This window comes from Pinus tabuliformis, chromosome 3_1, assembly GCF_031772625.1.
Source record: "Pinus tabuliformis cultivar Carrire ecotype Pingquan chromosome 3_1, CPIR1, whole genome shotgun sequence".
NCBI lineage: Eukaryota > Viridiplantae > Streptophyta > Pinopsida > Pinales > Pinaceae > Pinus > Pinus tabuliformis.
This window is the reverse complement of record NC_142301.1, coordinates 23,811,461-23,834,876: the sequence shown is the minus strand read 5'-3', so window position 1 is coordinate 23,834,876 and position 23,416 is coordinate 23,811,461.

The following is a 23,416-nucleotide window of genomic DNA, read 5'->3' as shown; positions in this document are numbered from 1 at the left end:
GTGCACAATCATCCTGTTGACAACCTCTGTCTGGCCATCAGTTTGAGGATGGAAGGCTGTGGACTTCGTGAGTTTGGTGTCCAGCATTGACCAGAGACTGGACCAAAATGTGCTGAGAAACCGACTGTCCCGATCTGAGATGATAGACTGTGGGATCCCAAAGTGCACCCACACTCGTTCAAAGAAGAGTTTAGCAGTGGCTTCTGCTGTGATATTCTTCTTGCAGGCCATCATAATGGCCATCTTTGAGAACCTGTCGACGACCACAAAAACACAGTCATTTCCATGCTTAGTGGAAGGAAGGCCTGACATGTAATCCATGGAGATGGATTCCCAAGGTCGACTAGGGGTAGGCAACGGGGTATAGAGGCCTTGCTTCTTAATGGTCGGTTTGGCAATGGCACAGGCAGTACATGATCGGATGTACTTCCCAACATCCTGTCGAAGATTCGGCCAATAGAAATAGTTTTGCAGTACTGCCACTGTTTTCTCGACCCCGAAATGCCCAGCAGCCCGACTGTAGTGTGCTTCCCAAATCATCTTGGCACGCTCGCTTGAAGGAACACAAAGGTGACCGAGGTGGCATAATAGGGCATCCTGGAGGTGAAAATCTGCAACCTGCCGACCCTCCAAGAGTGTCTGGTATGTGTGGCCGAATTCTGGGTCGCTTTTGTAGAGAAGTGGCCAATCAGAAGTCTCGTGCCCGCAAGAGTTGAGCACGGTGGTTAGCGCCATGATCGGTGGTCGACTGAGGCAATCTGCAACATTATTGGTGCTGCCCTTTTTATACTTGATATTCAAGTGAAACTGTTGCAGGTATGTAGACCACTTCTGATGGCGATCATTCTGCAATTTCCCTTGGGTCTGTATGAATTGCAGAGGTCGGTGGTCTGTGTGGATGACCGTTTCCTTCCCCAAAATGTAATGCTTCCATTGTCGGCAGGCCTGTACAATGGAATACATCTCTTTATCATAAGTGGGGTACTTCCGGACTGTGTCTGAAAGTGTTTCACTGTGATATGCCACTGGATGTCCATGTTGAGTAAGGACTGCCCCAATAGCATAGTCAGAGGCATCTGTCTCGACCTCAAATGGTTGTTGTAAATCTGGTAACGCGAGCACTGGTGCCGTGCAGAGGCGATCCTTCAACTCCCTGAATGCCTTCTGTTGAGATTCAGACCAAAAGAATTTTGCTTTCGCCCCGCCCTTGGTGACTTGACTCAAGGGCCAAGAAATATGAGAAAATCCCAACACAAACCTGCGGTAGAAGTTGGCAAGACCTAGAAAGCTGCGGAGCTCTGTTAGAGTGGTTGGAGAGGGCCAATCCCGAATGACTTGGACCTTGGCTGGATCGACATGCACCCCCTGTTCATCAATGATGTATCCCAGATACTGAACCTCGGTCATGCCAAAAGTGCATTTCTCCAAATTGGCACATAGCTTGTGTTGCCGCAGTGTTTGGAGAACCTGTCGGATGTGGTGGAGGTGCTCTTCCCAACTCTGGCTGAAGATCAGAATGTCATCCAAGTATACTACTACAAAGGAGTTGGTGAATGGCCGCAAGATGTCATCCATTAGCCTCATAAAGGTTGCAGGAGCATTCGTCAATCCGAAAGGCATGACCAACCATTCGAAGAGGCCCTCCTTGGATTTGAAGGCAGTCTTCCACACATCTGAGGGTTCAATTGGTACCTGGTGATATCCTGACTTCAGATCGATCTTGCTGAAATATTTCGCCCCCTTTAGTTGGTCTAGGAGGTCATCAATCCGCGGGATCGGGTACCTATTACGGACAGTGATCTTGTTCAGCGCCCGATAGTCAATACAGAGTCTCCACGTCCCATCCTTCTTCTGTACCAACACTATCGGGCTCCCACAGGGCGAAGAACTCGGACGGATGTGACCTTTCTGTAGGAGCTCCTGAATCTGCCTCTTGATTTCATTGTTCTCCAGAACGGAGCGCCGATAAATTGGTCCATTGGGTAGCGGCGCACCTGGGGTCAGATCAATGGAGTGCTTGACTTGACAGTGCAGAGGAACCCCTGCCGGGGAGGTGAAGATGTCTTTGTACTCCTCCACAATCTTGTCCATTTGTAGCTGCCGTGCAGAGGGACCTCGTTTGGAGGCCGCGGCCACTGTCTTCTTCTTCCCTTGAGGGCGTATCATCAGGAAAACAAATTTCCTGGTTTTGGAAATGATCTTACTGCATTGTTTTGCAGTAATCAAAGAGATGGCGGCAGGTGGTGGTACCTCTGGTATCCTGAACAACTTATTTCCCAATGTAATAATAACAGCACGGGGCCTTGATTCATACACAGCATGTCGCTTCCACAAGTATGGTTGTCCTAGTAATACATCACAAACTTCAAGGGGAGCAATGTCACACAATACCTCATCCGTGAAGGGCTTGATGTTGTATGGAAGGCGACACTGCTGGCTCACGCGAAGATCTCGCCCTTGGTAAAGCCACCCAATGGTGTATGGTTGTGGATGTGCTGTGGTCGGTAAGCCCAACCGCTTCACGACCTCTGCCGAAATGAGGTTCTTTTGACTCCCGCTATCAACAATGAACTGTATCGGGGAGCCCTTGACCCACATCTGGGAGTGGAAGAGACGCTCCTCCTCCTCTGGATCTTCGGGTTCATTTTTCTGGATCTTTGCGGTAGCAACAGTGGCGCTGGGATCCGCATCAATGATCTGCTTCCCTTTTTCATACCCCTTATCGGGTTCTGACTCAGAGTCGGAACATGCATCTGATTCTGAAACCTTTAGCTCAGCCACCAGTGACTGTTTGGCCCGACACTCACTTGTGTTGTGAGTGGAGCTCTTATGGAACTCGCACCATTTTCCAGTGTCCTTTCTCGGCTTCGCGGCGTTGCTCTTTGCTTGCAGCTTCAGCTGGTTGTCTTGGGCTGTCCCGCCTTGGCTTTGTCCTTTGTTCTGTGGTTTAGGGGCACCTTTCCCCTGCTTTGGATTCGCAGATCCAAAGTCTCGCTTCTTTTGTTTAAACTTCTGCTCGACTTTGACGGCATACCGGTATGCTGCGCCGAGCGAGGGGATGTTTAGGAACTGTATTTCTTCCTGGATGTACTTGTGCAGGCAGCCACGGTATTTGAGTATCAAATGTTGCTCCGAATCCTTGATACCCAACTTTGTGCGAAGGGTATGGAAAAGATTGGTGAACTCCGGCACATCTTGGTCCCTTCCCTGCCGCAGCGTGGTCCACTTTATGTATTCATCCTCATAGCTTCCGACAGGGTAGTACTGCTCCTTGATGGCATCCCGGAACGAATCCCAGGTGGGTGCGGCTGAAAATAGTGAGCCAGTACTTTCATCCTTCTGCTCGCAGTAGGTTTCCCACCAGTCCTTGACGTGGGGGGCTGCTTTGAGAAGAGCAAAAACAATCTTTTCCCGACTCGAAAATTCATGAACAGAAAAATAACCCTCTAGCAGATTTAACCATTTATCTACGGCATCGGCGTCTATCTGACCCTCGAATATGGGGATTTCAAAATTAACTTGTACCTTAAAGGGTGTGGCGTTTCCAGAGGAGCTGCTGGAAGCCGATGCGCCGCTTCTGGGTAGCCGCTGAAGGATCTGCGCAAAGCTGTCCATCATCGCGTTCCGTTGTCGCTCGAGCGCTTCTTCGAGCAAGATTTTGATGGGATCTCCTGCCCCCTCGTCTTTCTTCTCGTCCGCCATGGGAGGCCGTCGGGATTTGCGAGGCTGGTCTTGCAAAGGTTCAACCAGTTCAAGCCCTAACTCCTTATATCCCGACCTTGTTGGGGACATGCAAAGAAAAACAGAGAAAAAGCAGACCGCTCTGATACCACTGATCCAGATTTAAACAGGAACGCAACAAATTACAGAGATAACCATATACACAAAGATGCAGCGGAAATAATACTTCATTTCATTAATGGAAAATACTGACATATGCTTACAAACAGAAATGGCAATAAACTAGCTAGGGCGATGGTAGCTTATCTCTGAGAAGAGATGTGATGGCTACATGCCTCTGAACTGTATTACAATGAGGCTCGAAGGCCTATTTATTGTTGAGAAACAATGGAAAACCCTTCACATACCGAAACCTAACCCTAGAAGATGAAACGCCAAATTGTGGGCCCCGTTTGGGTAAATTGGTACATCAATTTCCCGGGGTCGTAACTTTGGCATACGATCTCCGTTTGACGCGTACGATAGCTCGTTAGAAAGATCTATCCGAGTACTACCACTTTGGGAGGCAACATAAGACTCGATCGCCCCAGAATTCCAAAAAAACGTCGTTTAGGGCCTCAAAACGGCTCCGGAAGTTCAGGACCCGAAAAACTGCTAAAAATAGTAAACTGTGCTACAATTAAGGAAACTGAAAATGCTGAGAAAGACAATGGTGGGGGTCCAGGTGGACCTGGCAGGTGGCCACCAATATCCACCTGGATCATTCCTCCCCCCTTAGGAAGCAATGGTCCCCATTGCGTTGAGCTCCTCCATGAGATGAGGAAACCTCTGCTGAACTTGTTCCCTGGTGAGCCACTTGCCCTGCTGAAGGAGTTGGCCTGCTTTGACAACTCGATACAGTTGGATATGCTGTTGGCGAGTGTTCTTGATCTGTGTGTCCATGATCCGATCAGTTGCAGCTTGTTCCATGCAATCTGGATTTAATCTGTGGGTTTGAGCTGTTCTGCAATGTCGGATGTGTCTAGCAATGGTGGAAAGTATGGCCGAAGGCGGTCCACATTGAACACTGGGTGCAGGCCAAGGAATGGGGGAATGCTGAGCTCAAATGCATTGTCTCCCATAGCCTTAGTAATGGTGTAAGGACCATATCGAAGTGGTCTCAATTTCCGATAGGCTCCAGTAAGGCGTTCCTTTTGCAAATGCAACCAGACTTTGTCGCCCACCTGAAACTTGTGTGGCACCCGGTGTTGATCATGTCGCTGCTTGTACTTGGCATTTGATTTCTCAAGAATGTCATGGACCTGCTGGCGAATATGTTGGATGCGCTCAATGAAGCTGGTGGCCTTATCTGTTTCGGACTGGACATGAGCTGAATTCATGTGAGTAGCTGCAAGTGGCATGGCCACATCAATGGGGCATAGTGGCTGGAATCCTAAACCCACCTGAAAAGGGCTATGGCCAGTGGAGCTGTGAAGAGCTCGGTTGTAGCTGTGCTGAACATAGGGGAGGCTCTCGTCCCATGTGCGTGGATGCTTTGAGTTATACATGCGCAGAATGTGCACAATCATCCTGTTGACAACCTCTGTCTGGCCATCAGTTTGAGGATGGAAGGCTGTGGACTTCGTGAGTTTGGTGTCCAGCATTGACCAGAGACTGGACCAAAATGTGCTGAGAAACCGACTGTCCCGATCTGAGATGATAGACTGTGGGATCCCAAAGTGCACCCACACTCGTTCAAAGAAGAGTTTAGCAGTGGCTTCTGCTGTGATATTCTTCTTGCAGGCCATCATAATGGCCATCTTTGAGAACCTGTCGACGACCACAAAAACACAGTCATTTCCATGCTTAGTGGAAGGAAGGCCTGACATGTAATCCATGGAGATGGATTCCCAAGGTCGACTAGGGGTAGGCAACGGGGTATAGAGGCCTTGCTTCTTAATGGTCGGTTTGGCAATGGCACAGGCAGTACATGATCGGATGTACTTCCCAACATCCTGTCGAAGATTCGGCCAATAGAAATAGTTTTGCAGTACTGCCACTGTTTTCTCGACCCCGAAATGCCCAGCAGCCCGACTGTAGTGTGCTTCCCAAATCATCTTGGCACGCTCGCTTGAAGGAACACAAAGGTGACCGAGGTGGCATAATAGGGCATCCTGGAGGTGAAAATCTGCAACCTGCCGACCCTCCAAGAGTGTCTGGTATGTGTGGCCGAATTCTGGGTCGCTTTTGTAGAGAAGTGGCCAATCAGAAGTCTCGTGCCCGCAAGAGTTGAGCACGGTGGTTAGCGCCATGATCGGTGGTCGACTGAGGCAATCTGCAACATTATTGGTGCTGCCCTTTTTATACTTGATATTCAAGTGAAACTGTTGCAGGTATGTAGACCACTTCTGATGGCGATCATTCTGCAATTTCCCTTGGGTCTGTATGAATTGCAGAGGTCGGTGGTCTGTGTGGATGACCGTTTCCTTCCCCAAAATGTAATGCTTCCATTGTCGGCAGGCCTGTACAATGGAATACATCTCTTTATCATAAGTGGGGTACTTCCGGACTGTGTCTGAAAGTGTTTCACTGTGATATGCCACTGGATGTCCATGTTGAGTAAGGACTGCCCCAATAGCATAGTCAGAGGCATCTGTCTCGACCTCAAATGGTTGTTGTAAATCTGGTAACGCGAGCACTGGTGCCGTGCAGAGGCGATCCTTCAACTCCCTGAATGCCTTCTGTTGAGATTCAGACCAAAAGAATTTTGCTTTCGCCCCGCCCTTGGTGACTTGACTCAAGGGCCAAGAAATATGAGAAAATCCCAACACAAACCTGCGGTAGAAGTTGGCAAGACCTAGAAAGCTGCGGAGCTCTGTTAGAGTGGTTGGAGAGGGCCAATCCCGAATGACTTGGACCTTGGCTGGATCGACATGCACCCCCTGTTCATCAATGATGTATCCCAGATACTGAACCTCGGTCATGCCAAAAGTGCATTTCTCCAAATTGGCACATAGCTTGTGTTGCCGCAGTGTTTGGAGAACCTGTCGGATGTGGTGGAGGTGCTCTTCCCAACTCTGGCTGAAGATCAGAATGTCATCCAAGTATACTACTACAAAGGAGTTGGTGAATGGCCGCAAGATGTCATCCATTAGCCTCATAAAGGTTGCAGGAGCATTCGTCAATCCGAAAGGCATGACCAACCATTCGAAGAGGCCCTCCTTGGATTTGAAGGCAGTCTTCCACACATCTGAGGGTTCAATTGGTACCTGGTGATATCCTGACTTCAGATCGATCTTGCTGAAATATTTCGCCCCCTTTAGTTGGTCTAGGAGGTCATCAATCCGCGGGATCGGGTACCTATTACGGACAGTGATCTTGTTCAGCGCCCGATAGTCAATACAGAGTCTCCACGTCCCATCCTTCTTCTGTACCAACACTATCGGGCTCCCACAGGGCGAAGAACTCGGACGGATGTGACCTTTCTGTAGGAGCTCCTGAATCTGCCTCTTGATTTCATTGTTCTCCAGAACGGAGCGCCGATAAATTGGTCCATTGGGTAGCGGCGCACCTGGGGTCAGATCAATGGAGTGCTTGACTTGACAGTGCAGAGGAACCCCTGCCGGGGAGGTGAAGATGTCTTTGTACTCCTCCACAATCTTGTCCATTTGTAGCTGCCGTGTAGAGGGACCTCGTTTGGAGGCCGCGGCCACTGTCTTCTTCTTCCCTTGAGGGCGTATCATCAGGAAAACAAATTTCCTGGTTTTGGAAATGATCTTACTGCATTGTTTTGCAGTAATCAAAGAGATGGCGGCAGGTGGTGGTACCTCTGGTATCCTGAACAACTTATTTCCCAATGTAATAATAACAGCACGGGGCCTTGATTCATACACAGCATGTCGCTTCCACAAGTATGGTTGTCCTAGTAATACATCACAAACTTCAAGGGGAGCAATGTCACACAATACCTCATCCGTGAAGGGCTTGATGTTGTATGGAAGGCGACACTGCTGGCTCACGCGAAGATCTCGCCCTTGGTAAAGCCACCCAATGGTGTATGGTTGTGGATGTGCTGTGGTCGGTAAGCCCAACCGCTTCACGACCTCTGCCGAAATGAGGTTCTTTTGACTCCCGCTATCAACAATGAACTGTATCGGGGAGCCCTTGACCCACATCTGGGAGTGGAAGAGACGCTCCTCCTCCTCTGGATCTTCGGGTTCATTTTTCTGGATCTTTGCGGTAGCAACAGTGGCGCTGGGATCCGCATCAATGATCTGCTTCCCTTTTTCATACCCCTTATCGGGTTCTGACTCAGAGTCGGAACATGCATCTGATTCTGAAACCTTTAGCTCAGCCACCAGTGACTGTTTGGCCCGACACTCACTTGTGTTGTGAGTGGAGCTCTTATGGAACTCGCACCATTTTCCAGTGTCCTTTCTCGGCTTCGCGGCGTTGCTCTTTGCTTGCAGCTTCAGCTGGTTGTCTTGGGCTGTCCCGCCTTGGCTTTGTCCTTTGTTCTGTGGTTTAGGGGCACCTTTCCCCTGCTTTGGATTCGCAGATCCAAAGTCTCGCTTCTTTTGTTTAAACTTCTGCTCGACTTTGACGGCATACCGGTATGCTGCGCCGAGCGAGGGGATGTTTAGGAACTGTATTTCTTCCTGGATGTACTTGTGCAGGCAGCCACGGTATTTGAGTATCAAATGTTGCTCCGAATCCTTGATACCCAACTTTGTGCGAAGGGTATGGAAAAGATTGGTGAACTCCGGCACATCTTGGTCCCTTCCCTGCCGCAGCGTGGTCCACTTTATGTATTCATCCTCATAGCTTCCGACAGGGTAGTACTGCTCCTTGATGGCATCCCGGAACGAATCCCAGGTGGGTGCGGCTGAAAATAGTGAGCCAGTACTTTCATCCTTCTGCTCGCAGTAGGTTTCCCACCAGTCCTTGACGTGGGGGGCTGCTTTGAGAAGAGCAAAAACAATCTTTTCCCGACTCGAAAATTCATGAACAGAAAAATAACCCTCTAGCAGATTTAACCATTTATCTACGGCATCGGCGTCTATCTGACCCTCGAATATGGGGATTTCAAAATTAACTTGTACCTTAAAGGGTGTGGCGTTTCCAGAGGAGCTGCTGGAAGCCGATGCGCCGCTTCTGGGTAGCCGCTGAAGGATCTGCGCAAAGCTGTCCATCATCGCGTTCCGTTGTCGCTCGAGCGCTTCTTCGAGCAAGATTTTGATGGGATCTCCTGCCCCCTCGTCTTTCTTCTCGTCCGCCATGGGAGGCCGTCGGGATTTGCGAGGCTGGTCTTGCAAAGGTTCAACCAGTTCAAGCCCTAACTCCTTATATCCCGACCTTGTTGGGGACATGCAAAGAAAAACAGAGAAAAAGCAGACCGCTCTGATACCACTGATCCAGATTTAAACAGGAACGCAAAAAATTACAGAGATAACCATATACACAAAGATGCAGCGGAAATAATACTTCATTTCATTAATGGAAAATACTGACATATGCTTACAAACAGAAATGGCAATAAACTAGCTAGGGCGATGGTAGCTTATCTCTGAGAAGAGATGTGATGGCTACATGCCTCTGAACTGTATTACAATGAGGCTCGAAGGCCTATTTATTGTTGAGAAACAATGGAAAACCCTTCACATACCGAAACCTAACCCTAGAAGATGAAACGCCAAATTGTGGGCCCCGTTTGGGTAAATTGGTACATCAATTTCCCGGGGTCGTAACTTTGGCATACGATCTCCGTTTGACGCGTACGATAGCTCGTTAGAAAGATCTATCCGAGTACTACCACTTTGGGAGGCAACATAGGGCTCGGTCGCCCCAGAATTCCAAAAAAACGTCGTTTAGGGTCTCAAAACGACTCCGGAAGTTCAGGACCCGAAAAACTGCTAAAAATAGTAAACTGTGCTACAATTAAGGAAACTGAAAATGCTGAGAAAGACAATGGTGGGGGTCCAGGTGGACCTGGCAAGTGGCCACCAATATCCACCTGGATCAGTTTTTGCCTCTGCAGAAGGAGCATCATCAGATCCCTTTCCTTTATCAGGAGCTTTAGATTTACAGTCCCTTTTGTAATTCCCTTCCTTTCCACATTTCCAGCACACCACTTTTACAGGTTTTCCTAGAGATTAAGATCTCCCTCTAGATTTAGATCTCCCACTCGATGAATTATTTTTGTTTCTGTTATGGGACCGTCCTCATACAAACAAGGCACTCCATATTTTTCCGTCTCATCTCCTCCGTCAGCAAGGATGAGACTATTTCATCAAACTGAAAGGTAGTTGCATTGATACCTATTGCAATAACCAGACTACCCCATGAATTTGGTAGAGAACACAACAAACTGATGCACTTATCTTCATCTGAGATTTTAATATCAACAAATGCTAACTGACTTACCATAGCATTAAATGCATTCAGATGCTCTGTCATCGAGTCTCCATCTTTCATCCTCAAGTTATACAGCTTTTTCCGCAGGAACAATTTATTCACGAGAGACTTAGATTGGTACAAAGTCCCTAACTTGTCCCACAAAGCCTTCGCCATAGCTTTCCCTGATACATTTAGCAATACTAAATCTGAGATACATAATCGTATTGTTCTCTTTGCCTTTCGATCCAACTTCTTCCATTCTTCATCGGACACTCCTGTTGGTTTAGTGCCCAGACCTACCGCGATCCACTAATCTTTATCCACCAATAGATCCTCCATCTTGAGTTTCCACAACTCAAAACTCTAACCATTAAATTTCCCAATCTCTATCTTTTCACTGTTTGCCATCTTCTTTCACCACCAGAATCAATCTTGCAAATCTCCCACTAAACAGGGTCTACCACAGGCTCGAGCGAAACCCCTCAGCAAGAAAGGCATCCCCTTGAAGTCAAAATAACTTTGATACCAAATGTAGGTTTTAACCCCGTACATAAATTACTTGCATACAAATTCTAAAACACATAAAATAAACAATGCGAGAGCATAACACATAAAACATATATACACAGAGATTTTCCCTTAGATCCAAAAACTAGGACTACCAGCATGATTTTTCATTATTTTCCTCTCAATGTTATAATACATATTTATACATACCGAAGCATCCTATACCATGGACCGAAAACCATCGCGTCCAAAACCATGGACCGAAAACCATCGCATCCAAAAGCATGTGTGAAAATCATGCATAAAACCATAGGTGGGTCCGCCCAACCTAGCATAGGTTCCAAAACCAAAATTTTCTAGGGCGTTGCCCTGGACCCCATAGAGTGGGGTTACCTGCACCCATCAAAACCCTTGTGACCCCCCTCGCTACGCAATCGGCCCAACGAAGGGGGGGTCTGCCCCACTTCTAACCCCCCGGTTAACTACGTGGGCTAGTATTGGAAAGAATATAACACAACCCAACAGATCCTCCTTAGTTAGTGCCCTAGAATATTCGGTTGAGTACTATTGTTGGATCCTTATGTATATTTCGATCTATAGCACCTGACGCTCCTTTGTGACCATAGTTCCCTTGACTCTCTGAAGATCACCCATCATCTTATCTGCCAGATCAGATCCACCATTTTGGGTTTTACCGTCGAGGTATAATTCAGATCTAGAAGTTGGGGTTCTATCACCACTGAACCAATCAAATCCACTAGTTGGGGTTCTACCGGCGTAGTACAATTCATATATAGTAGTTGGGGCTCTGTCGCCACTGCACCAATCAAATCCACAAGTTTGGGTTCTACTGCCACAATATAATTCAAATCTAGAATTTGGGGTTCTGTCGCTGCCACACCAATTAGATCCACTAGCTGGGGTTCTTCTGCTGCAATACAACTCACATTCAACAGTTGGGGTTTCACATGTAGATCTAAGTCTCTGCGCAATGAGGATTGTTGCTGCTATAGTCTAGGCCCGATTTTTGCAGGACATTGGGCAATATCAAGTTTTCTAGAATTTGGCCACTGCAACATTGATTCGCGGAAGTCTGAGTCCTCCCCAGGACTCTTACAAGAGACTTAGTCCATAAGATTTAGGATGAAAATCTAATCGCAGTGGTACCATTCACTATCCAACCTCATTTTTTGGGCAGTCTAAATTTTTTTCGGAGTGACTTCAAGTGATGGAGATCTGTGTATGGTAGAAACCAAAGCTCAAGTCATGGCCAATGAGAATATCGAGTGCCTTGAAACAAGGTTGGATTTGTTCAAGGAACAACTGGACAACATTTCAAAATCACTTGACCTAGTCACCAAGAGCATGATGGGGTATCGTCAGGAGGCACATAGTATTGATGAAAACCTCAAAGGAGAATCTAGCCATCATATTCACTTCCATGGAAATGACCAACATTCCCACCTTCGATCACCCAAGCTGGACATGTATAGATTTGATGCCTCTAATTTGGCATTATGGGTAGCACAATTGAAACAATATTTCACCCTAAATGATATCCACGATGATCAAACTAAACTATGTGTGGGAGCCCTTTACCTGGACCAAGAAAGATGGCAATGGTGGTAGTGGCATTTGAAATGTTATCCTGGGAATATAAGATGGAAAGTGTTCTCAAAAGCCCTTTGTGACTGCTTTGATAGAGAATCTAATTTTTTGGGCCATCTCACTAAGCTCTGACAGACAAGCACATCAAAAGACTACGTTGCATCCTTTGAGACATTGGCCTTTGGAACGGAATGTCTAGGAGATGAATTCTACTTGGAGTGTTTCATCAGTGGTCTCAAAGAAGCCATCCAAGCACATGTCCGGATGCACCACCCACCTACATGGATAGATTCTTGCAAAAAGGTTGTCGAGGTAGAACTTGCCTTAGCTACCCAGTCTACTCGTCCAAATTTCATAGCCAAGGGGTGTTCCACCCAGGCTCAAGGCCCTACCCAAACACATAAGTTTCAAAATGTGTCTACAGCAGAAATGGCTGAAAGAAGAAAACGAGGATTGTGCTACTACTGTGATGAAAAATACTCCCCGGGGCATAAATGGAAGGAACCAAAATTATTTTAAATTGATGTTACTGATCACAGCTCATTCGAGGAAGCCCCACCCCTTGGGGGGCTAGAGGACGAAGTTGAGAAAACCCAAGAGAACAATGATCTCACAGCTACACCACATGAACCAGTTATCTTGCTACATGCTTTGGCGTTCATTTCTGCACCCCAAACTCTCAGAATTAGAGGCTTTCTTAAACATCGCCCTATAATAGTATTGATTGATAGTGACAACACTCCTAACTTTATCCATAAGCGAGTCACCAAAGTTTTTCATTGTTTTTTAAGGGTAGTCTCTAATTTCCAGGTCCTTATTGCCGATGGGGGGAATTATGAAATGTGAAGGCTGCTACAAAAATATTAAACTTCAGATGGGACACTACCACCTAAAGACCCATATGTTTGCGATTAAGATGGGTGGTTGTGACATTGTCTTGGGTGTTGAATGGTTGCACACACTAGGCCCAATCACAATGGGTTTACAGGAGTTATATATGAGCTTTAAGAAGAATGACCACATTCATACACTCTGTGGACTCCAAGAAGGTGCTCCTTCTATCATCAGCTTGCGTCGAATGGAAAAGTTGTTGAAAAAGGGCCATCATGGTGTCATCACCCAGTTTAATGCCATCTAGGCCATATAATCCTCTACTCTTCATATTCATCCCGAGATGCAACAGGTCTTAAATTGCCACCAGTAGGTATTTGACAAACCTAAAGAGCTTCCACCCTCTAGAGGGGAACATGATCATAACATCACTTTGGTCCCAGGGGCCCAACTTCCTATTGTATCCCTTCACCCAAAAGAATGAAATTGAAAAATCATCAAGGAACTCCTTGAAGTAGGCGTTATTTGTCCTAGAATTAGTCCTTATTCATCACCAATTGTCATGGTGCTAAAGAAATATGGGGAATGGCACATGAGTCCACACTTTCGGGCCCTCAACAAGCTCACTGTCAAAGACAAATTCCCTATTCTGGTTGTTGATGATTTGCTTGATGAACTACATGGTGCTCAATTCTTGACCAAGCTAGATCTCCGCTCTCGCTATCACCAAATACACATGAAAGAAGTAGACATTCCCAAGGCTACTTTCCAAACTCATGAAGGCTATTATGAATTCTTGATCATGCCATTTGGTCTCTATAATGGTCCATATACTTTTCAAATCCTCATGAACCACCTGTTGAAACCATATCTCCAAAAATTTGTCCTCGTTTTCTTTGATGACATTCTCATCTACAACCTAACCTAGGAAAAGCATCTTTATCATGTAGACTTGATCTTGTAACTTCTTTGGAATCACAAATTATGTGTCAAATTGTCTAAGTGCTATTTTGGCGTGGAAGAATTTGAGTATTTGGGACACATTGTGGGTCATGAAGGTGTCAGGGTTGATCCTAAAAAGATACAGGCAAAGCAAGATTGGTCCCAACCAAAAACCTTTAAGAGTTTGAGGGGATTATTCGGTCTCACTGGCTATTATCGCAAATTTGTCCACAATTATGGTCGCATTACTAGACCCCTCACTAACCTTAAGAAAAAAATCATTCCTCTGGACTGATGCATCAAAACAGTTGTGTGTGGCTCTCAAACAGGCCATGTGGTCCACTCCAGTATTGGCACCACCCGACTTCACCAAATCTTTTGTGATTCAATGTGATGCTTCAAATACTAGTACTAGTGTTGTCTTAATTCAAGAAGGTCAGCCCTTGGCTTTCATCAGCCAACAACTGAGTGGGAAACATTTGGGACAATCTACCTATGAGAAAAAGATGATGGCCATATTACATGCAGTAGATACTTTACGACCATACTTATTGGGGCGGCATTTCCAAATCCACACAAACCGTCAAAGCCTCAAAGTTTTTTTGAGCAACGTTTATCCTCGCCACAACAAAATAAATCACTGGCCAAAATGCTTGGATATTATTATGAGATAATTTACAAGAAAGGACATGATAATGTAGTAGTGGATTCTTTATCACGCCAATTTGAGGATGAAAGCACCCTGCTATCAATCTCTCTTCCCATACCACATTGGATTGAAGAAGCCCGCAAGGAATGATTTTCACACCCCTCTCTCTCCCAAATCATTAATTAATTGAGAGCAGATCCTAATTCCTCAGTCGGCTACTCTTGGAAGGATGAGATTCTTTTCTACAAGGATCGAGTAGTTATATTGCCGACATCCACCCTCAAAACTCACATTTTGGCAGAGTTGCACTCATCTCCCACTGTAGGGCATGCAAGCTTTTAGAAGACTTATGTTCACACTCGTCATTCTTTCTTTTGGACGGGCATGAGAAATGACATTCTTACTTCTGTAGTTGAATGTGATGTGTGTAAATGCCACAAAGGAGAAACAATCAAGTTACCAAGAACCTTACAACAATTGCCAATCCTTGCCTATGTCTGGATGGATGTTTCTATGGATTTCATTACTGGTCTCCTAAAGTCGGGCAACAAATCCATCATCATGGTGGCTATGGATAGAATTTCTAAATATGCTAATTTTTTCACTCTACCCCACCTATTTACCCCCATTTTGGTGCCTCAAGCTTTCATGGACCAAATCTTCAAACTACATGAAATTCCAACTTCCATTGTGTCTGATCGTGACCCGACTTTCAACAACAAATTTTAGCAAGAAATTTTCAAGCTACAAGGCACCCAACTCCAACTAAGTACTGCCTGTCATCCCCAAATTGATGGTCAAACTGAAGCAATCAACAAATGTTTGGAGACATACCTAAGGTGCTTCACTTCGGAAAAGCAACATCAATGGGTATAATGGCTACCTTTAGTTGAATGGTGGCATAATACTAACTATCATGAAGCCACCAAGATGACTCCATATGAAGTAGTGTATGGCCAATTCGCACCTTCACCTATTTATTATATCCATGGATGCTTTAAGGTGCAAGTAGTTGATAAACTCCTACAAAACCATGCCGCTATGCTAGCTTTTCTCAAAGATAGTCTCCATCAAGCTCAGAATCGAATGAAGCAACACGCAGACCAACATTTTTCAAAGCACACATTTCAAGAAGGGGATCATGTATTCCTGCAACTGCAACAATATAAGAAAACATCGCTCAAAGAAAAGGGCTGCTAGAAATTAGCTCCAAAATTATATAGACCTTATCAAATACTTCAACGCATTAGAGCAGTAGCCTACAAGCTAGCCTTGCTGCCAACGCCAAAAAACCATCCAGTCTTCCATGTATCATGCCTCAAGAAAGTGGTGGGGAACAATTGCAAAATTCAAACCAGTCTACATGAATTCGATGAGGAAGGTTCACTCTGGCTCCAACCTGAATAGGTCCTTGATACTCGTGAAAGAAATCTGCACGACCGCACAATCAAGGGAGTCCTCATCAAATGGAAAGTCACCTCTCTAGAATATGCGATTTGGGAGCTAGAAACTATTCTTTAGCAGTTTCCGTAGCTTCAGCCTTGAGGACAAGGCTGGTTTTGATGGGGGAGGGCATGTTAGGGTCCAACCATAGCCCCTTTATTTATGTAATAAACCCAATAGGGTCGAGTCATAGTCATAGTTAGTTAAAGAGTCAATAAATCCCATATTAATAATTGAAGTGGTTGACCCACATTTAAGAAAGGGACCAAAATTAGTTGCAAATGAGCCATAATTAATAAATAAAGTGGTTAACCCATGTTATGCAAAGGACCACTAGTTGTTAGGTTGTTGAAGGTCATTTAGCTATAAATAGTCGTAGTTAGATGGGAAATAAAATTGAGTCTTGTTTTGTAATCAAGCTCTTCTCTGCTGGACGTTTCCCCCTCAAAGAGGCAAGTAAACATTGCTTTTATCTCTAAATAATAAATTACTTGTTGTTTTTCTCATTTTATTTTGTGTTCTGGGTTGTATTTATTCACATATTTGGTATTTTGGAATTTCTCGCAGGTCAAGAGCATAAGAGAATGTGCCGAATGCTCCTAGATGTGATGTGGGATGCCAAGTTGCCAAGATTGATGTGAGGAATGAGCTCTGGAGCATAAAATAAATGAGTTTGATAAGGATGATGCCTATGACGCATGCCACAAATCTAGGAAAAAGCGACACTTGGCAAGAAGTTTCTAAAAAGGTCTTTGCATGTAACCTCCAGGTCCTAAAAATAGATCCCTAAAATCTAGGGATGCTTTTTTGATTTTTTGGGAAAAAGAAGCCCATGCATGAAAATTAGGATTTCTCAGCTTTGGGGGGAACCGATCAACCTGAAAGCACATGCAATAGTCTGTAGCTCAGGGATGAAATTTGCACACTTTTTGTGTTGTGCAAGACTGGCTGTCCCTTATGCATTATGCAATTTCTGGACTAAAGCCCTTGTTGTCAGTCATAATTGCACAATTTTTGAGCTACAGCCCAGTGTTGGGCTTGATTGCGCAGTTTTCAAAGGGAAGGTTGCATGATTGGATTGTGCATTTCTGGGGCCCAACATACAGCCTAGTAGAATTGTGCAATTTTTGGAGGAAAGGTTGGTTCCCCTCTAGAATTGTGCAATTTTCTAGGTGAGAATCTCAGCTAGAAAATGACTAATTTTGGAATGTCATCCTCTGGGTGGGAGGAAAACAAGTTGACCAACACACACTGTTAAGCCATTGAAGATTAGATGAAGCATATGTACTTGGACAATGCAAGACATGATGCTAAGGATGGTTTGTAGGGAGGCTCCAAAACAAAGCTAAGGCGAAATTTTGGAGGTTGGTTGTAGCCACTACAACACTTGGCGACACACTGGTAGAACTCCAGCTCTTTGAATGGACCTTGTTTCATGAAAAGAAAGTCTAACTCCTCAGGAAGTATTGTTCAGTTCTTATATCATCTTAGTTTCAAAAATAGATTGATTGAAAGATGTAGCACCTACCATGCTCTTGGTCGGTCAACACATTCAAATCCAAGTCAAAACAGTTGTTTCGATTGGGGATGAGGGGTATATTGGTACACAAGCAATATGATATTCATAGTTTAAGTTTCATCTCTGGTGTTGCTCCACTGCCACCAGGCCTGAACAGTACCCCTGCGGAGTCATGCAGGAACACAAGCATTGGTTCGCTACTAGTGAGCCTAATCAGTACCCCAACAGAGTTACTTTCCTCACCTCTCTGTGCAGGAAGCCAGTCTCTTCTTTTTTCTTATTCATTTTTCAAAATTTTTCACACTTTCATTTTTTTTCATTTTTCAAAAACTGTTCGTATCACTTATTCATTTCAGAGGCAGAAGAGGGATCCCAACTTATTGAGAGAAGAAGAGGTTCTTCCTTCAAGGAAGTGTTTTATATATACATCTGATGTGCTTATTAAGGTTTTCCCCCTCACCTTACTCTACTTGACTGAGCTGATAAGGGTTAACCCAAAAACAATCGATTAGAGTAGATGATACTAGTTAGTGCGCAAGCAATGTGTTTTCACCAAGGTTCAGTTTGGGTAGAACGTATTTTTCATTGGTGTATTATGGACTAAATACAACAAGATATTCATAAAGAGACAAGACAACCGATAACCAAGAATTTTTAACTACACAAGTCCTTTTGTATTTCACCTTGCTTGTTTAAAGAGTCGCGCACAGGTTCATGCAAAACTAACCTATGAACATAAACACGCAAGCAAGAAAACAAACAAAGAGTAGTAGCAAGTGCGAAAGAAAAGCAAGTAAGAAAAGAAAACAAGCAAGTAAACAAACAAAGAAGCAAGAAAACAAGACATGTAGCAAACATTATTCCTACTCCTAAGCTAATGGTGCATGGGCCTACTCACGTAAAGTGATACTTCCAATGCAGCCACCGATGAATTGGTTGACCATGTTGGTGAAGGCATGGTTCGTGAACAACATATTCAAGTGAACTAGCAAACATGAAAAATATAACAATGAAGACAAACACACTCTGAGTTTAAATACATCCACAGAAAAGAAAAAAGTGAAAGTGGACGACATGCACCCTGTGGGCTTACCATGCTGTTGTGCTACATTGCATGCAAATGTTAGGCATATGCATTATCTTGCCTTTGACATGCAAGAAAACACAAGAAACATAGACAACTTGTGTCGCGCAAGTGTGCTTGTTGTATAAGATTCCTCCAATGTATGATCGATAGGATCATATAGTTCAAGTGGAGGAAGTGAAGTATGTGTGTGTGATTGATATTAAATGAATATAGATGAGTGATGAGGAGCCTTAGGTGTTTCAACAATTTCCTGATCATAAGTGAAGCCAAACTCAGGACAACAAGGCCTTGAAATAACCATCGGGTCAGGCTGATGTGCCTCGACAGTTTGCGGGGTTTTGCCTTCGTCAATAAATAGATCATCATAAAAATGTGGCTTTGAAAATTGGACAATGATAGAATCATCATTGTGATCGAATACACGAGTAAATGGATCACGACAACTACAATCAGAAAAATCAATGATTTCATTGACATCCTCATGATCAGATAAATCAAACAGAGGGGTAGATCAGAAGTAAGAATGTTCACCCTCTGCATTTTCGAAAAAAGTAGAAGAAAAATCAAGTGAATTTTCAATGAATAATTTTTCCTCTTCGATGTTGAATGATGGACTAACATTGGGTGTGTTCTACAAATGATTGGAAGTAGATGCATCTGTGGAAGGATTTACACAAGAAAAATAAGAGATATCAGAATCACCAAAGAAGTCAAGAAAAAGCGTAGGAGGCATAGATAGAAGGAGATCATCCTTTATGGTGGGTCAATGTTCAGGTTCCCAGTCATACTCATCATAAATGACAACACAATTTGGTTATGTAACACCAAATCCGTAGGTGGCTTGATCCTTGTTCACAATAGGTGTAGAGTCTGGAACAGAAGAAAACAAGACAGTGCAATCCGAAGGATAAGAAGAATGTGAAGATGGAGGCTGAGGTAAAAAATGCATGTGATAACCCATGGGCTTCCCAACCAAATTTGTGCGAAAATTGAGAGAAGTGATACTAGGAGGATATGCTAGTTGAATAGACGTGTGTGCATGTTCTCCCACATCACTCTGTTGTGGTAGAGCTGTTTGATGAGGGGAAGGCAGACAATCACCTGTGATAATGACCATGTCTGCTTGATTTTGCGCAACTCCATCACTGAAGTATGCTAAGTGGGGTTTGAACTTCAACTTCATCTTGGGATTGAAATATTTGTGAAAGAAATATTTGAATCTATCCCAAAGATATTGGAATTTCATCTGGTTTTTCAGAGCTTCAAACTACAGTACACGAAAGTGCTGCCAAAAATCCAAAGGTGACTCATGCAGAATCTTCTGTTGTTTTAACAGTTTTTTGTCAAGAGGTTTAGGATCAAAATGATGGAAAGTAGATTCAATTAAATCACAAAACTACTTAAGTGAGTGTATGCAAGCGTGAGGTAGGTTTTGGCACCATTGTTGTGGGGATTCGTGAAGTTTGTATGAAAGCTGCAAGCTGACCTCGACTTCATTGAACTCATCTGCATCCTCCAGGAATGTAAGGAAGTCGTGTAAGTACTTAGGCTGGGCCACTTCGGCTTCACCATTGTATGTGAATTCCAACAAGAGATCATAAAACTCCCTTGTGATGTCAATAGGTTCAGAATTAGATAGACATCAAGGAGGGAGGAATTTAAGGATATCCATGAAAGATGTGCAAAGATTCAAAACAAGATGTGAGGACTCAACTTGTCATCTAGCCCTCCTTCTAGCACCAGAAATGTTGACGGTGTTGGACCCACCAACATGTCAGGGGATCTCCTCGGTAAGAAGTCCCAACTAGACCTCAGACCATTTGGTGTAGGAGTCCCAACAGTGGGTAGTATGGTATCGCCTTAGCCACAGTTGTGCGTGGAGGTGAGTAAAATGTCCTTGTTGGTAGCAAGGGTGTGACCTGTGCATCAAGTTAAGGAAGATGCATGAATGGCTCTAACACACAGACTGGAGAAATGAGTGTGCCCCTTGGAAACCTAAGACAACATGTAGCTTGGAAGGGAACACACGAGCAAAGATACATCATAAGCTGGAAAGTAGGTTAGCCAACGATCCAAAGTGATGGTTAAATAGATAACACATCTCGATAAGATTCATACGAACATATATAGCAAGTTACATACATACATGCATAAACAACAGCTACATATATCATTAGAGTAACCAAGATAGCTGAAATATAATAACAACTAGCTGAAATACAATAACAACATATGCATGAAATGTGTTGGCTCTGTTATATTAAGAAAGTGAAGGATCCAATCATACATATAACTATGACCAACAACTATTCTTGACAACGGAATGTTATAGTTACTTCCGCCTTCTCCTCTAAAGAGATATACTAGCTCTGCACTATGGAGAAGTCAAGGCTCATTACAATACACTCCAAGCTTTCTCTATGATACACCTATAGGAAGCTTGGCTCCTGAAAGCCTATACAATAAGTTATGAGGTTCTATAAATAGAAAGGGTGGGGTTCCCCTTGACATTCCCCTTTGTGACTCTTCAACTACTACATGACTGTTACATTCTACTATCGACATTTGGTCTTTCACTTTTACAAGATGTTACAATGGAATCTACACATGTACCCATGTGAGACAAAATAGGCTTGAGTAAGCTATGCAAGCCATTACTAAGACTCAGACAACTGTGGGAAGATGAACTCTTCGACATCCTTGCGATGATTGATGGTGGCACACTGATGCCAAGCTTGGTAGTCCATTATGGTGTCCGCGTGCTCAATTATCACATCCTGTTGAAAGTGTACTCTTGCCTCTGTTGCATCCGGGTACACTGATTTTGCATCTTTTTCCAACTCATCTGATAAAATGTGCATCATAGTCTTGAGTGCAGCTAGACCAACAACATATTGATGCATAGTGTCTGCATTGATCTCCAAGTCTATGTAGGTGTCTACTGTAGAAAATTTGTGTAGGTTAACCAAATAATGCAATATAAATCAAAGCAGAATACTATAGCCTACTTCAACTATCAATTTACAGAAGCTTAAAGATCGAGCTAAACAATATAACTAGAAGAAGAAGAATCTGCTAGTCCTTACAATCTCCTAGGCTGAAAAGGAAATCAACAAGTGTAACCCCAAACCACTTCAGCTCAGCAGCTAGCCCTACTGAACATGAGAGCGATCTTTCTAAGTCTCTTATCAGTGATATGACTTTAAAGTAAATGGATTTTAGACTAGATATGAGTATTTGTTTGTTTGTTTGTGAAAATTTGGTTTTTAAGGACTTGCTGAACTTAGGGTTTGAAGCCACAAGTAGGTCTAGGCTGTGGGAATGCATGAGAAAACATAATAAGGAGTTAGATGTCAGAAGCCATGGTGTAATTTGAGTATTTTTCAGTGTAGTATAGAGGATGTAATGTGGAAGAAACTAATGAGCATAAATAAACATGATTTCATTAGCTTAGGAAGGCAAAACACATAACTATGAAAATAAGATAACAGAGCTTGAAAACAAGAATTTTGAGCATTTTATCACAAGCCATTGATAGAAAGAAGATATATAATGTAGATAAAAATGTTTATACCATTAGAAAACAAAAATAATTAAGTACAAGCACCATGAACTCACTGGGCTAGAGTTCCTTGAAAATAGCTGCAACCTGTATCTGTATTAGCTGAAAGATGATTACAATGTAAGCCTCCTTCACAAAAAGTACAACCTTCTTCTCCTGAAGTGAAATGATACTTATAGAATCTCCTAGATGAATTTCCCACCTACAGGAGTCGAATTCCTTGGTGGAGGAACTAACTCCAAGATTCTCTCAACCAATAGGTGAGAGTGAGAAGGTGCAACTCAAACACTTCATTAAGAGTTTGTTTAGGAGTTTGCTTCTTTTATGAGGCCTAATAAACATCAAAAACAACCTATGACGTACATTTATTCATTCCTACATCACCTAGCCTCGTAACTAGTGCCATTACATAGAGAATCTTGACTTTGACCAAGTCTGACTGAAAACTAGAAATTTTATGTAGTGAAATTTTCCAAATAAAAACACAGAAAGTGCAGAAGCACAGTGCCGACATTGAGATAATTTTGAGGTGCGTTCTATGGGTCAAAATGAAAATATGAGAGAACGGTCAACTAGCCCTTCAAGTCTAGTTTCTAGAACAGTTTGAATTTCGGAATTTGGAGCATGGGAAGACCTTTAACAATCCATTCTCCCAAGGTCACTCCAAAAGCATAGCGCCTGTCAAAATATTGTCCAGAATGCTAGTTGTTGGAGAGGTAAATCCCCTCTACGGATAGAGGCGATCCCTACTAGCCCAATAGGGGTCTAGCAACAATCACACAATGCTGCCACGCATGTTCCTAGTTACAATTAAACAAGAAGTAAAGAGCACCTACTTGGATTCCTGCGCTGTCGTTTGACGAAGAGATGTTTCCTTCGCTCCTTCACTTCAGCTGGTCACAGTCCTCCGCGATCCCCGCGAACGGACACCTGCACACGCGAAGAGAAAGCAAACGCAAGCGTGAAATCTAGTAAAAGTAACTATATGCCAGTCAGAAAAGACATAATTCACATTTATCCATTGCATAAACAAACGAGAATGGAACAATAATAGCAGTCATCTATTATTAATCAGAATAGAGAAGAGTACAACCAAATGTTCTGACGTCGATAAACTTCTCAGGAGGGATCAGTCAGCATGTATCTCAAGCATTCACCTTTGAGGATGGTTCTCCCAAGACAAACAACTCTCTCTCTCTCACACAAATGTCA